This window comes from Rissa tridactyla, chromosome 5, assembly GCF_028500815.1.
Source record: "Rissa tridactyla isolate bRisTri1 chromosome 5, bRisTri1.patW.cur.20221130, whole genome shotgun sequence".
Taxonomy (NCBI): Eukaryota; Metazoa; Chordata; class Aves; order Charadriiformes; family Laridae; genus Rissa; species Rissa tridactyla.
Genome location: NC_071470.1, coordinates 43,904,464 through 43,921,532, shown reverse-complemented (window position 1 = coordinate 43,921,532; position 17,069 = coordinate 43,904,464). Strand labels below are relative to the sequence as shown.

General features: G+C 37.1%; 1 long non-coding RNA gene across 1 annotated transcript; it reads right to left on the bottom strand.

Annotated features, from left to right (window-relative positions):
• Window positions 1–1,020: 1,020 nt before the first annotated feature.
• On the bottom strand, window positions 1,021–16,114 carry LOC128910613 (uncharacterized). Its single transcript, XR_008466795.1, has 3 exons — window positions 15,997–16,114; window positions 2,083–2,233; window positions 1,021–1,215 (listed from the first exon to the last, which is right to left on the bottom strand). It is a non-coding gene; the product is annotated as an uncharacterized LOC128910613 (long non-coding RNA).
• Window positions 16,115–17,069: the final 955 nt, after the last annotated feature.

Below are 17,069 nucleotides of genomic sequence, written 5' to 3'. Positions count from 1 at the left end.
CGAGACCCACTTCTTGGTTGAGCACTCCAGCCACTACTTTGCTCTGCGACAGGACTGCTCCCTCTTCCAGTGACCCAGTGTTGAGGAAAGGTGGACTCGTCACTGTGTTCAGTGCAGCCCATGCTATTAACAAAGCATGTCTGATGGATATGGCACTCGGGTGGAGTTAGGTCATTCCCTGTCCTTCTTGATAGGAAGAGATGAAATATAGCTAAAAGCCAGCCTATGCCCTACTGAACCTAGACACTTAGGAAGTGTTTGGGTTCCATGGCACACAAACCTTCAGTGTAGTAGTTATAGAAGTTATAAAGCCCAATGCCTGGGGGGAAAAAAAAAAAAAAAAAAGATTTAACAGTAGCATAGCTGCCTTTTTCATACCTCTCTCTGCTCTAGATCTTCACAAAAATTTTGCCATTGAGGATAATTCACAAAAATTAGGTGAAAGGATTTTAATGTTGCAATTGACCCTCAAACCATCACCTTAAAGGACCAGATTTTACATCCAAATACTCCTACCTTATGAAAACTGCTAGGAAAAGGTAGTATCTTCTGGAAAAGAAGTAGAAAATATAAAATTGTACACAAGAAAATTAGCTAAAATGGCCTGTTATTTAAAATTCACTTGGTTTCAGCATCTCCTTGAGAATGTCAAAATATTTTTTTTTTCTCCAAATGGTTTTTACCCCTAAGTGAAGGCATTTGTAATTCTTTTTCTTTTCAATTCAACTAATTGTAGTCTTTAGCCCTTCTATACTAAAAAAGGTAATTTCAGAAATACAAAAGTAAATTCGTTGTCACATCTGAACAGGGGTTAACAACATCAACTCCCATAAATAGTAAAAGAAATTGTATCGCTGAATCTCCTTGAGTCAGAATGAATATTTAACACTAAAGTTAAAGCTCTCAATTTGCTTACATTGTGTGAAAGTGTGAAAAGAAAAATAAAGCTGCTGTGTTATTAATGTTTTAAAACTCCATTCTCTTTTGTATATACAGAGGTAACTTTTCCATGATTTATTTAAATTTATATTGTAGGTTATACCCATATTAACATCCTAGCATTTTCCTCATATGGAGGTGAAATGCATCATAATGTCTCCTCAGGAGCTGCTGCAATGCATCTGTGTCAGACTGTGTCATTGTGCTCCATTACCGATGGTTTTTGCACTGGCCTTTTGGTCCACTCAGAAGCACCAGGCTGATTTTGAAGTGTGCCTAGGTGAGCAAAACAATTCCTCAGATAGCTTCAATAAGACATAAGAAAACAGAAAAAAAACCCATTTTTTTGGAGTATTTTCTTTTTTCTTTCTTTGTGTTAATTTTTACCCTGGCAGTACATTAAAATATTCAAAACCAAAAAGCAACATTTTTACATCACATATGTACAAAAGGTAACTGAACTATCGTATTTCCCAGCACATGCTGTTTGGCACATCACATTTTTTGACTTCTCATGTAAACCTAGCATTATAATTTTGACTGATATAAAAATCACACCATACAGCACCTATTGCTAAAGGGCCAGCTGAGCCAGATCCCAGCTAAAGCGTAAACCTCAGCTACCAAACCAGAGCAGCTCTCCACAGTGACTTGAGCTAGATCTGAACAGTTTTATAGGCCATTACTAATCCCTGATTGAACCGGTCCTCACACAAATGTATTTTTTAAAGGTAAAAATAATGTATTACACTCAAAATATGAACAGATCTTTAAGTCTAACTGGTGGGGATTTTTCACAGTAAATATAAATATTCTATAATATTGGTTAAATGGCTAAGATACACAAAGCAAAATGCCTTACAATTTTTGTGCCAAATTGAATGATTTAGTTCTGACTAGACACAGAATGAAAATACTCTAATTCTGTTAAAAGCAAATACTCCTGCGTTAGGAGGTCAAGTGGAACTGTTAGACAACGTCAGAGCCTAATGAATTTCTGCAGATATCTGATTCTATGGAGAAATACATAATGGCATAACTTCATTCAAACTTTCGTGACATAAGATGCTGATTTGCGGCAATAATGATGGTAGAATCTGGCCTTGGAGCAAACAGAGTGCACAGGGGAATGCACAGCCTTACCCAAAACTCCGTCGCTTGCGGCAACAGTCACTGATGTGTAAAATTCTGTCTTCTGATTCGTGTGTGACTGTCCCTGGACGTAGGTGCAGGTATGTGTCTCAGTGCAAAGTTATTTTTCTAATTTTTCCTAGCCCAAAGTGGTTAATTTTCACTGGAAAAAAACATAGACAAGTTTTGGTATTACTGTTAGTCTGGATTGTATACCATTTTTAAAAAAAATATATAGTAAAATATTCAAACATCTCACAACCTGATCCTGTCTTCTGCGTCACTTGAAAATGGGATGATGAATTGAAATGCTAGAGAAATAAAGGAGTTGTTATAGCAATACAGCAATATCTGAGGATTTTCTTTCCTTTAGTGACAAAACGCCCAGACTGAATGATTCCTTCAGGCAATGTTAATAGAAGAGTTAGTTCTCCACCACGGTCTTTCATGCGGTCCTGTTTTTCTCCCTCTTCTAAGTGTCAGAAAACCTAACTCTGTCTTTATGTTGAATATGCATTATATATCCACTTCAATGTGTTCACAGCAGATCAAAAAGAAAAAGCAGGGGAAGAAGTCTTTAAAAAAATTCACTGAGGTGTGAAAAAAGTTACCTTTGCTAGATAATGCCAGTAACACTCTCTTTCTAATTTTCTTTCTCTAAAATATTTTCTTTGTGGCTGTCACCCTTTCTTATTGTTTCAGATAGCAACAGTAATTTTCCTAGCTTGACTTAACTGGAGAAAAATCTGATGTTGCAGAACACTCTTGAAGCACTTTACAACTCTATTTCTCCCCTCTTTTTTAAAAACATCATTCAGAATGTATTAATGCCTTAAATCGACACAGATTAGATTCCCATTGACAATTTGCAGCTGACATTACTGAATTTTCACAAGAATAAAAATTAAAATCCCTGAAAAAAAATCAGAATGATAATGCCTCATGTCTTGCTATCTAAAAATATTTGTAATGTTTTCTGTCAGATAGATAGTTTCAATAGCTTATTTATCACTTATACACATACAATACGTATACCATTCTTCACATATGCAGATATGAGAAAATTTAAGGTCACACCTTTCTCAGCCATCTAGTTCTAAGGATATGGATATCAATAAGAATACATAGTATAATTCTCTCTTCCAAAATGTTTCACGTTACATGAGTTTCACAAATTAATTCAGTGGAAGTCAAGCACAATTTTTTCCAGAAAAGCAAAATGAGCACCTGAAAGGATAATACTTTGGACTTCAAAATACTTAAATTTATAGGGAATAAATAAGGCAGTTAAGAGAGATTGTATTTCCCTCCTGGTTTTATTAGCAAGACTGAGAAACATTGGAGGGTGACAGTGGGGGGGCGTGATTTGACTCTTATGATTTTGAGATACTACTCCAGATACAAATTCTGCTTCTCAGTAGAGGATCCCTTTTAAAAATTCGTTTATATAACACAGTTGCTGATCAAAGAAAGATCAGGATAACAAGCTTTGAACCTCAGAAGTATCATCCCATAATGGGTTAATTGTCTATGTGCACTTCTCACTGCCTTAAGCCTCATTTGATTTAGTAACCTATGAACAGCTCAAATGTCAGAGTTTTATTACACCCTTGTACATATTCTACAAAAACTGATTCCAAAGACTGTTTATTGAATATTCTTTCAATTCAGAACAGGTTTAATATGTAAAACATCACCCTTATCTTCTCTCTTTGATGCATCACTCCTACAAATAATTGAATGCCAAAAGTAACATGGACCCTTGTGGACCAGCCATCTTTTGTAAGCCATAAGTGTCACCATGACAGATCACAATCCCAGCTCTCAGGCTGGTGCTCAAGTCTGAATGCATAAATGACATACTTTCTAGGATTAAAAGAAATTATCAAACGTTGAAGCATTATGGAAATAATTTGCAGATATAATTTTAGGATTTTCTGGGGCTTGTATTTCTCAAAACTTGTGACAAAACACACAGTGTCCATAACTCCTTATGGAACATTGACGGAACAACATGGAGTTCCCATGGCTGTTCTGCGTCTGTATTTTTTTTTGTCCGCCTCCATTCCCAAATGGAATCAAGAAGTTACATAAAATATATTTTTGTACACTGACAGAATAAGAGGCATAAGCTGTTGATAAGGCCTCCCTCCTGTGATAATGCTGAATCCAGATTCATTCTGAGGTATTAGACCAGACGGTGAGTTTAGGAGTACAAATGCTTCGCTAAGGGGTTAGGGAATGTCAAGAGAATGGTGCCCCAGAAGTTGAGGATGTGTACACTTGTCCTAACTATTAAAAAAAACCAAGGACGTAGAAGTTAGGAAGAAAAATACATGCAGTGGCATATGACTGTTCACGTAAACACGGATTTTTACTAGAGTTATGAGAACGATCCTAAATCTTTGCAATAATTAAAAAGTCAGGAGGTTATAAAGTAAAATAGCCTGCTCTCAATAACATGACTGTTCTAATAAATATATGAAATTGAATTTATGAAGGTTTATAAATGACAACATCTTTGGAATTTTTCCAAAATGTTGTATTCAAAATGTATCCAAAATGTATGAATAGAGCTCTTCAATAACTATTTCAATTCAGTTCTCCTTTAACGCATTTATCAGAATTACTTATACCAAATTTTCAATAAATATGTCCTTTGATTGAAACCAAGTTGTCTCTTTCCCTTTTAATAATAATTAAAATGCCACTCTCTGATTTCAGGCTAATAGAAAAAAACCACCATATTTGTTTAAGTTAATTTAATTCCCTAAGTAAAGATCAGAGAAATTCAGCTAGGTTGGTGGGCATTAGGAAACTTAAGACTGCTGAATAAACATTTTTTCTAGTATTCCTTAGTTTCTCCTTTCTGAGGTCAAATCCAAGGAACAAAACCAAATCTCTAGTAGACAGCTGCAAAGCCAAATTTTATCCACTGCCTGAAATGTAAACTACTTGAAAATGAAAATTACATACTGCGGGCAAAAGGTTACTTGAATACACACTACCCTTTCGGCTGATTATAGCATGTCAATACTGTGAGAATACAGAGTTTTATGACCCCTTTCAACTTTGGTTTGGTCATTTGCAATTGTATGTACCGCATATGATATAAACCATAAACCGTCGGTGTAAATACCAAACTGAAAAGATGCATACAGATAGCTCAGAGTAACTTGAATTAAGTAGCCATTCTCAATGAGCTTTGCATACCATAGTATATTCCTAAAATGTCATTTAAACCCCATAGCTGGCTGCATGAAATCTAGATGGTCTTAAACTGGGTCATTATCCACTTGCCTCCCCCAAATGGTTAACACGGGGATAATTCTGTCTTCAAGGAAAAAAAGAGCAGTTTTCACCAGTTCCAAATCAGCTACAGAAATTTGAAGGTGTTTGTTCTTCCAACCTACAGGCTTTTATGTATCTTACTACCATTTCTTGTTTTAGCTTATTCGGTTCCATTTTCTATAGTAAGAACTCAAAAATTCTGACTGCATACAGGGTTATCTATAAACTGCAACAAATGGGTACAGATTTATCTAAAAAATACCTTGGAAGTGTACTTGGCTGTAGTAATTTTTATATCAAAACATCATCAGCTATGTATTTTTGCATAAGGTAGGCAGGATCTCTTCAGTGGGATACAAAAGCAAGCAGCCACCTACAAATTAATTTGCCATCTAAGGTTCAGCAGCAGAGTAAAATCTGGAGCCAATTTGGGGCCCCAGCTATCTCAGTCAAATTTTTTATGTCTGCAAAGTTTCAGTCCAGGAAGGTCTGCAACATGAATTTTGGTCACAACAGGGCCCATGCAATATAAAGGAGGCCAGAAAGGGAAACAGTAGAATACCAAAATAATTGAGTGCTCTTTCTATTTTGACTTCACTGATTTCAATGTGCACATTAATCCTGGTAGGCTTAGAGGAGAGCAAGGAAGCCCAAAATGATAGGCTGTCCCAAACTGCTTAAGAACACATACAATATATTTGTATTAAAACACCATAGACCAATTTTTGAGTATGTGGGAGGGAACTTTTTAAATATTCTGTTGGGGTAAATGGCAGAATTACTTCCTTTTGAGATACCAAAACATATATAAAAACCACAAGGCTGAGTAACACCAGTAATTACATATTCCTTTGTCATTCTGAGAAAATTATAAAGTGTATGTTTGTGTCAACTATTATTTTACCTACTGCTCCTAGGATAATAGCAGTAAATGAAGGAGAGTAGATAATCCTGCATATGAAATCATATATTTGTATATTTATTTTGTAATGTGTTGTTAAGCACCTAGAGAAGCAGATAAATCATAATGTCCCCTTCATATTCATTTACCAGCAAAATACCACCATTAAAATAGTCAAAAGAGTGACATCTACAGAGACCAGATGGTAAAAGGTATGAAATGAGTTTCAAAAAATATTTCCTTTAAGATTTCACAGAACTGGATTTGGTTGTAAATAAGATATTACAGACATCACAGTGTTGACAGCTATAACAATATTTTATAAAAAGAGGGATTCAACTGAAGAAGTATACGTGGCACTGTAAGATCAAATCAGCAAGCATATCCCATTATTCGTTACCCAAGTCCAATTTATTCTCAGAAATTCTCATTAGATACATTAAAATAATTTAAGTCACACAAATAGACCGTTGTTCACTCTTGACTTACACTTAACTGAATTGAAAACTACATTTTAGTCCTTTCATATATCGTCAGTGGAAGTGTACAAGGACATTTGAAAGACCAACCTGGCGCTTTAGCCCCATATCCAATTAGCTGTAATGGAGAAATTGAGAGTTAAGGGTTGGCAGACCCCGTGCTGGCCAGACCTCATATACAGGCGTTACTGGACTGTGGATCTACCAAAGGAACGGTGCTGGGGTTGTGAGCTGTGGCTGCAGGAAGCAGATATGTTATCTCCACTGTCTTATGTCAACATAGGACGACTCACTACTGGCCAATTCCAGCTACTTTATGTCTTTGCCACATCACTGAGATAAGAAGATCAGTCAAACTGAACCCTAAAAAAAGTAGCTACTAGAAGTCATTTACCACTAGCCGAAATCCACCTTTTTGGCTTTTGTCTACTAGCTCTTTTTCCACCTGATCATTTTAGTGATACAATAAGCATGAAAGCCGACATAAATCTATTGTTAACTCCAATATTGTTTTTATGTACTAGGAACAAATCATTTGCATTGGATATGGATATGCCTGTGAGTTTGAAAAGGTATCTGTAAATGTGCATTCCAAGTGGTTAAATACTTTCAGAGTTTTCCTTGCTGTGAAATGTTCTCAGTTTCAAAGTTTTTGTGAGAAAAATCACATCCTAGACAACCGTGAGAAAACAGAAGGGGAAAAAAGGAACCCAAGTGGAAATTGCATTCTAGCTGTGGCATTAAACAGGAAATCTCTGTTCATGCAAGATGTGTCCCACAAATAAAAAGTGTGGCGAAAGAAAAAAATATATATAGCCTTCCTATTCATGCTACTAGGTAAGCAGTCATCCTGTTTGGCAACGCAAAGACCACGGTTGATAACACAGACCATACAACTGCATCTCCAGATGAGTTAGGTTGAAGTAAATTGGTTATAATTATTTGTTTCCTAATTAATTAGTAGGCCAGTACTTTTATATTTGCTTACTTTGTGCCTTTTCTTTTAAGTTTTTAGTATTGTACAGAAATATTGCTGAAGAGTACTGGGAAGTGAGTTATGGTTCCTATGAAGTGATGAACACCATCTCTTATTGATATGATCTAAGCTAGAAGTGTTACTACACTGCAAAGTCAGGTCCTGATTTTATACTCAATCTTTTTCATATTAAAAGATAATTAGCACTGACTTGGAATGGAAGATGATGTAGTTCCCCTTTATGTCTTCAAATATCTCACAGATAGGACCTGTATGTTTTCTGATGTGACCACAGTTATGTATATATTTAAAAAAAAATTAAAAAAATATTAAGCCTTAGGGTCTTGGAAGAAATGCAGAATGATTTCTTTTTACAATTACGAAGTTTCGTTTAGTCTGTCTACTTAACATAGCCCAGGAGATCCTACATACTACCATAAAGCTTATCCACTTCTGCTCAAGGAGCAACCTAGAACCAATTTTCTGAAGAGAAATGTGTAACAATGTGTCTGCAGAGAAAACAAATGGAAGCCCTGCCCAAATTCTGCTCCACACACAATTCACCTCTGAGCAAGGAAGGGGCTGAGGATGCACGACAGCTATTAGTCATGGTGCTTAATGGAAAGCACATGGTCATGTAGTGTGATAAGGGTGATACATACACCCAAACCAAAGTTTACCCTAGAGAGAGGATATTTCAACAGTGCTAAATGTCACGGTTGTAAAATTACTGTTTTTCAGGGGTTGGCATATCCTAGATCACACAATTTACACACAGTTTATTAGAAAGAATAGATCTCAAGCTGATATTGAAAAAAAAAATTAAAAAAAAAATCATTCACATTTAGAATTGTTTCTGTAGGTCAACAGTGTTAGCTTCAGTTTTACAAACAAAATCTCACTCCAGTGCTGAGTTATAAAGTCATCAATATCTCACAAAAAAAATACGGCAGGATCTTCTGCCTTTTAATCCACGTCAGTCGTTTAGGCGGGTAAAAACATGGAACAATATATGGACAGCAAACGTAAAGAAACAGAGGTACATTTAATAAGAAAGACATTGGATATAACAGTTCTCTCTGGAGCACAAAAAAAAAAACCAACAAGAACAGGAAACCCTGAACAAGAGTAGCTAGAAAAACTACCTGTCACTGACAATTTCTATGAACAGAAAATGCCCCTGAACTGAATACAGTTTAGCTGCAAAAGTAAGTGAGGAACAGTGATTCTCAGAGAAACTTCAACAACTTTTTTTGTAACAACATTATAGATATACAACCACCTTCTTTATTTTATTTTATTTAGCAAAAGCTATTTTATGGGCCTTGCTGAGTCACTAACGTTGTTGGCTCATTTCTTTACTGAGATAATGAAGAAGGACGTATGCTGTAAACTGAGCATTCTTCAAGAAAATTCCTCAGCAAAGCCTAGAGAGAAAGCTTGAATTAATCTCCATAGCATCCCATTTTTTATACAATTGTTAATAAAGCCAAACTCTATGAAGGGAGCAGATGCCTTAGCTTATATTGAACTAGTTATTTTTCAGTATACCATAAAAAAGTTATACCTTATTGCGTTTTTCACAGCTAATATATCTGGTTTAAGTTATACTTCGCTTAGCTTAGAATACAAATTAAGGAAATAAAATGAGCATATTCAGCAAACAAGAGACTAGAACATACCCACTATGAACTTAGGATATACTGAGATAACTAGGGAGTTACAGATATCTAAGTCCAAAGGCTGTCCTTATCTTCTTCGATATACACACACTGTACACGCTGACACTTATTTATTCCTCTGGCAATTTCTTTTTTTTCCTACTCTGGCTGTTCCTTCCACAGCCCCTCTCTTACCTTTTCCTTTGTATCTGATTTAGTTGTAGATATAGCCATGATGCCTGAACAGCCAAGCAGATTTAAATAGATAAACTCTTTTATTAGGATACCCAGCCCACCACAGCACATGACTTGGCAGGTTATAATTCACTGAAGAAGCTGCTCATCAGATCTTCACCATTTTCAAGTTAGCAAATGATGCTAATTTGCAACAGATGAAGTCATAGCACAGAGTCAGCTTTTCAATATTTAGCAAATTGAAAGACCTGCCAAGAAACAGAATTGCATGACAGCTTAAAAGCAACAAAGGGTGGAAAAACAGTAACAACTAACAAATCATTTAATGCCTTTAATGGTGGTGCAGAATCTGCCTCAGATCCATTCCCTTCAGTGTGTGAACTCTTTTTTTAATACATGGCCTGACTTTTATTACTGTTTTTTTAATGATAAAAACTTAAGGACTTGTTTATAGCAAACAAAATACAGTAGGTTTATGAATAATATTACTCTCATAACACAGTATTTGTTACTTTAAAGCAAAGAAGGCCACATTCACATAAGTCTTTCTCAAGAAATGGCAGTGTAGCATAATTTTATTATGCGATGCATGTAAAAAATTCAGAACAACTAGAAATATAGAGACCAATTATATATGTTCCACTGCATTAAGACAAATAACTGAAGTTAATATCTTACAAAGCTCATATTTGCTTTGCTTGGCCTGTGTAAAGTAGGTACCTCATGTTATCAGCAATAGGAACAATCACTGGATGGAAGCTGTAGACATTACACTTTCATACGTCACTTTTTGACCCTTGCACTTTATTTGGTTTAGTCAACCATTTTTATGAGATCAAATAATTTCTGTCAGTTACAAAGCCGGATTTTAATTAAAGCAGAACATTTTTAAAGTTTGGATACTGCCTTTCCTCATTTTCTGACACTTCATTGTGTTGAGTATACTCTCTACGGGGTCAGGTCCACTGTTTGGTTTCAGAAGTGATCGACACCACCAACGACAGCAGCAGCAATGGATAAGGAAGTGCCTCTGCAAAACCAGTAAGAACTTACATTAACTACAAGCACTGTCATGAAGGATAGTTCCGCTTCCTTGGCAGCATTCTTTCCAGTGACGGGAACAGGCAGCTAGGTATGCAGAATATATGTTTGCTTTATATTTTCTACCTGTCCCATATTCAACTTTTTCCTACAATCTTACTTGATCATTCCTAAAGAAAATGAATAATATTTTTATTGACAAGAAGCAACCTAGAGTAGGAAAAAAAAGTGCATAGATTAAAAAAAAAAAGAAAAAGAAAAAAAGAAAAAGTAAGACTTCAAATTATGGATTTAATTCTGTCCAGCTCCCACTGAGTTCTTATTCTAATCTCCATTCTGTCTTTGACTAACCTCTTATAAGTCCTGCTTGGAGAAATGCTGGATTTTTCTTTTCTTTTCAGTCTCAGATTTTTCTTTCATCTTTTCTAAGGCCATGATATATACGTGTAGTCCTGACAGTTAGTTCCTTATTTTCTCAGTCATCCCACACAAGTCAACAAACGTATTTGTGGAGGAACTTGTTACAGTGTTCGTGAAATCCAGGCCACACCAGTGTAATGGATCAGCTTTCTAAAGATTCCAGTGGGGCCAGAATTTAACCTAGAAAGTAAAAGTCTGAGGAATCTGGTCATTGAACTACTTTTCATACACATTTATTTGAAAAAGCTGGGGAAAGGAACATTGCACAGCCATCAAATGCCAGCTCTGGTTGGTGCTGACTCCATTTCCCCCACCTGGTAAACTGGTAAATCACGAGATACACTATTATTATCTGGTTTTGGCTGCAACTGAACATTCTGTAAGTGTCGTCTAGTTTTAGTGTGTTATAAAGACATATATACACACACATATACATAGATATATATACACTTCAATACAAACCTTTTAACAACCTTTCAAAAATCGTCTTGACTTCCTTATCTTTTTCCAAGTTAATCTGATTCCAAAACTAGCAGAATTCATTACAAAGATCTGAGGTTTCGTTGCTCTCCAGTAAAATGTCAGCAGCTGTATCTTAAGCGGGGTAATTTTTGACAAGGTCCCTGTAAACACATAGTAATGATGAAGGCTAGTCCAATTTCTCTACAAGGCTATCAACTTTTGTCTCTATTTTTTCACCACGAGCACCTCCTTCCCACATCTGCACATTCTTCTTTTCCTCATTTCTACCCAGCGCACAACAATCTGCCTTCATGATGGAGAATGATATTAGAAATTCAGTGAATAACCCATATATTGAAAGGTTATTCATGTTCAAAAAGCATGTTTTGCTTTCCAGCTATTTTTGCCCTCCTGGTATTTTTTTTTAAAGGCATTTTCCTAAAACAAGGGTATCCTTCAGCTGAAAACATATGGTAGACTTGTCAGCCTCTAAGGAAGATGGAGGGTTTTGCGTAACCTTTATACTGTGACAAATGCAGAAGATGCATCTTACGGGGGTGAGAAGAGGAAGTTGTCATAGTTTTCCAGGTAGACAGTGACAGCATATTAGACCCTGTGGTTACTTATAAACACCTTCCCTTCCCAATGTTTTTCAACTGAAAGATTTAGGTCTATCCTACCCACTAGCACCTCCTGTTTTGCTCTGAAGACTCCCTGTCATATGATGATGCTGAATCAGGTGTTTGGTTTTGAGTTCATTCTTAATCTTTCTGTTTAACACTTCTCCCTAGAAAAACAAAAAGGAACTTGAACTTTAAATATGGCTTACAAACTTAGAGATTTATATCAAATAACGTCATATTTTAGTTGCCACATTTGAGGGGTTAACCCCCTATGTTCTTTAGTGTCATTGTAGATATCTAAACAGAATTTGTGTCTGATTGTAAAGCCTTCTCAAAGTATTAATAAGACCTCAATACGAGGCACAAGCCTTCTATTTTTAACAAATATGGCATACTTTCTCTGTTCATGACAACAGTAGGACATAGGCAGAGGATTCTGGTCTTCCATTGAACACGTCTCCATTGAACTGGTCTCCAAGAAGAAAGATGCGCTGTTTTCTCAGTGTACAATGGACAATGTACAAATACATGAACATTGTGATTTAATATTTTATTATAATGTTCTGTGATTTTTAATATTAAGTCAAATTACAATTTTATTCTGACAGATGCATATTTTTGCTAATAAGTTTTGTGTTAGTTCAGACTTAAGGATTTATATATATATATAAGAATAAATCCAGAATTAACACTTTTAATTTTTCTTTTACCATTTATGACTTCTCTTTCTCTTTAGTGATAGTTACACTTGAGCACCAGTAGATGGCTATACTTGTATTTATTTTTAAAGGTATGGCAGCTAGCTAACGAATACTGCCAACAGCAAAGAGAAAAAAATGTGATGTCCTGGACAGCTACAGAGCTTATATTCCAAGTACTTTCAATGGGATTTAGCAGCTTTAAAAAGCATTATCAACCATCAGTTCTTTTACTGGTGGCTGTTCAGATTAATTTTTTTTTGTTGTGCCTAATGTCTCGGGTTTTATGATTGATATTAAACTACTCAATGATATGTAGGTAAAAATATCATTTACATGCTCCTATTTTATCCTGGTGTTATTGATACTGGGTTTTACAAGCATCATTCCGTTGCCTTGTGGGAATATTCCTGCTTATATCACCGTACAAAAGACCAGAACTCAAAAATAGCAATGTCAAAATATTTGATATTTTTAAATAACAGAATAATCAGAATATTTAAAAATTACAGTTTAGTAATCCCCTTTAATTAACATGTAGCTAATACAATCAGGGGTGACCGATGCCTTAGTTTGTATAAACGGTATTTGTATTTTTCAGACCAAGACTTTACAGCAAATAAAAAAAATCCTGACAAAGTGATCAGAAAGATCTTTCAGAAGGACCATTTTTCATGTAAGTTGCATCTATACAGGTTTGGTTCTTGCTAACATAGCAGCATCATTCCAATAATTATTGCTTATATCAGTATGGATCTGAATTTCAAAATTCGTGCTACTACGTTTTACTGAGCCGGGTTTCTTTCTTATACTAGTTAGTCTTGTTTACAGTTATGTTAATATTTTACTAGGACTTAAAATCCAACATGATTTACAACATACAAACTTCGGTCTCGACTGCCCCAATGGCATCGATACAGCTTCTGTTGCTTCGGTTTGCTCGCAGATTGCCAGCATCCTGAAGACAGGTACAAGAAAAAAAAACTCATTGAGCTGCGCCTTCTCCTTCCACTTTCCCCACTCTCTAGTCTGATGTGGACTGTACCTGCCACCCGCGAGGCAGCAACTGAAAAGCGTCAGGGAACCACACTATATTAGATCCTTCTAGCTGTAAGTGATTAATTCGGTCCACGATACTGAATCGTTTTCTAGAACTGTGATGATTTTGAAGAAATCCCAATGGAATGTACACACAAATTCCTGGCAATCAGTAAGTGCTGGCTTCCCTTTATTTCCTGCAAGCTGTTTTCATTTTTTTTACATGCTTTTGATTTCTCTCAACTTCTCTGTACAAATGTATTGGACTCCTGGGTTTTGAGATTTCAGGGAGACTGCCTTTTAGAGCTAAATCCTGTGAGCAACCGAACACTTTAAATTTCCATTCAGAATCCCTGGACTAACTATCGATTGGGATTTGATTTGTAATTTGGTTGTAATGTTGGGACTTTCCCTCATACATGTTAAACTTTCCATTACACAGAAGGTAGACGTTTTACATACTAGGATCCTTACTGTTAAGAAAATCTATGCTTTCCTACAGATCTTTACAGATACTTTTTGTTTTAATAAGGATTTATTTACTACTCTTTCAGAGTCCAAATATGTTCCTGTTACTAAATGCATCACATGTAAATATATGTAAAATAAATACAGGATACAGATAGATATAGACACTCAGTGAAGTGTAACTTTACTTTAATAACTGCTGTAAATATCCCCTAGAGGAACGTACATACTACATCCGCCTCAGTAAAAAGGGCTTGAATTCTTGTATGAGCCAGCAGTACTGTTTCCTTACCTGCTAAAGTTACTCAACCAGTTTGACCAGGATCTAGTATCCTTCTGACGAAAGACGTAACTACTCTATTGAGAGCAGTCCCTTTCCACAGCCAGCCGAGTAAATCTTTACTCTTTTTCCTAGGCGAAGCAGTAACAGTTCATGGAGCTGCCCTTTACAAACCTTGAAGTAGCTTTCATCTTGCTGGCTTTTGTCATTTTCTCCTTGTTTACCCTGGCTTCTATCTACAGTGACCCCCAAGACAACAAAGAAGGTAATAATCTAAAATAGATATAGTACTTTACAGTTTTTACTAACTAATATTTTAATTATAGGGTTTGTGATCAGTCTTGCTGGTAGACTCAGAGTACCTGACACTAACTTTACGAATACCATACGAAGGGTGGAGAGCAATCCGCTAAGGCATCAATAAAGGTCACGAGGCTAGAAATTGCGTTAAGGTACAAGAGCAAGAGCTTTTACAGCCGGCTCTGCCCTCTCGGAGGGAGCCATGCCACGCCGCTAAGAGCAGCGCTGTCTGTAGCCTCCCAGCGCTTTTTTCCTGGCAGCAGTCCTACTTCATGGTCTGAGGAGTTGTAGGATGCTTAGGCTGGCAAAACTGAGGAGGTTCGTGTAATCAAGGTAAATGTTTTTATTAGGCTGAGGCCAAGTCTTTGCTCCCTTTTAAAGGAGTGAAAATGCCATTGAAAGCACGGGGGGCGTCTTTCTCCCATTCAAAAGGTTTTGAAATCTGGGGAAAAAAAAAACAACTCGACCCGCTGCTAGTTCTACAAAGGAGATTTAACATAACCTTACACCATCAGCGGAGAATTCCCATGTTACAGCCGTAGCGCTGTCACAGTCACTGTTGTGCCACCTAATCCCCTGCTGACAGGGGCAGGAGCAGGGAGCTCTGTCCATCCCCACCAACAGAGCACTTCCTCTCCTTCCCAACCTCCCGTGGGATCACCCTCGCCCCTACAAGCTTCCTCAAAATGGAGAAGGAGGGAAGGAAAGGAGGGAGGCAGGAAGTGACCGGAATAATCCCGAGGCACACAGCAATATAGCTGTTGGGTTTTGCCACACCTAATCCTGTGTCAACTTGATTTCTGTCTAAATAAAAAAACCTATTGTATGGGCAAGCTGCTGAGCAACCCCAATGGAGTATTCTTAACATACGCCTCATCTCATAAAACTTTGGGCTGCTTAAAAATTTGTGAAACAATAGTGATCAGCGTGAAAGGTAAATACGTGTCACAGCGTTTGCCGCTTGCATGCCAATTAGGTTTCTTTCTTACTCTTCTGCCCCCTTGGATTTTACATCATTTCTACACAGAAGGGGAAAGTGTTAGAAAACAATGCACGTTTCTGCGGATAAAGTGTGGTTGCCATGAGAACTGACCTCATTCACACAGCGTGGACACCAGCTCAGTGAGAGACGTCCATTGTACCGATGCGGCAAGAACAGCAACTCCTCACGCTCCAGCCAAGGACGGGGGAAGTACATGCCACAAGGTGTGCAGTCCCCATGGCAGCAACCAACCATCTGCAGGGCAATTTGGCACAGGCACGAACATGAAAATGAGACTCAGCTTCACCTGTCTATAACTGAGACGTGTCCTAAAAAGGGGACATTTCCCCCCTAAAAAGGGGAAATACTGATTTTAAACTTATGCCTGCAAGGGTGCAAAGACAAGGTTAGGTCTCCTTCCTTGCTCTCAGCTTTCACAGCAATGTATTAGAGCGATGTAGTGTGAGTAGCTCTGACAGAATCTCCTTAGTGTCAAAACTACATGAGAACTTTCCATTTGTCCTGTTTTTATCACTACAGCCATGCTTTCCGTTTGCTGAGCATATGTGAGAGGAGAATCCTGATGTAAGAGCTCGTAGGTGCCAAGTGTCTGGAAGACCTTGGTGTACGCAGCAGGGCTAGTTCTCATGTTCCAGGTTAGGACTGTATTCAGTGTCTTGTATGCAACGACCTTGGACAGAATTGCTGTGAGAACAAATCACACTTACTATGCTAGTGAAATAACCCCTGAATTCAGGCAATGTCCTCCTGCAATAACAGAGCCTTGTCGCCCTGTTTATGTGTTTCTCCTACAACGGATTTTAAACTCTGCATTTGGAGGAACACCTGGCAAGCAGAGCACCTAAGATAAAGCCTGCTGCCTCAGAGACAGCGTCAACAGGAGAATGAAAGCAATATATCCTCTTTGTGCTAACACTGATGAGTGTCATGTTAGAAACGTGTCTCGATTCAAAGCTAACTGAAACAGGTCCTTGGGTGAGGAGATGTTCTTCATGGGACTTTTAGCATGCTCATCCTTTCATACAGTGAGTCAGGCACTGGGGCAGTGTCTTCTACTAACAGCAGAAAGGGGTCTCCTTTGATTTCCATATTACAGGTTATCTGAACACAGAAGGAAGACTACAGGAAGATTCTTATTTATGCTTCAATTATTTCAGTTCAGA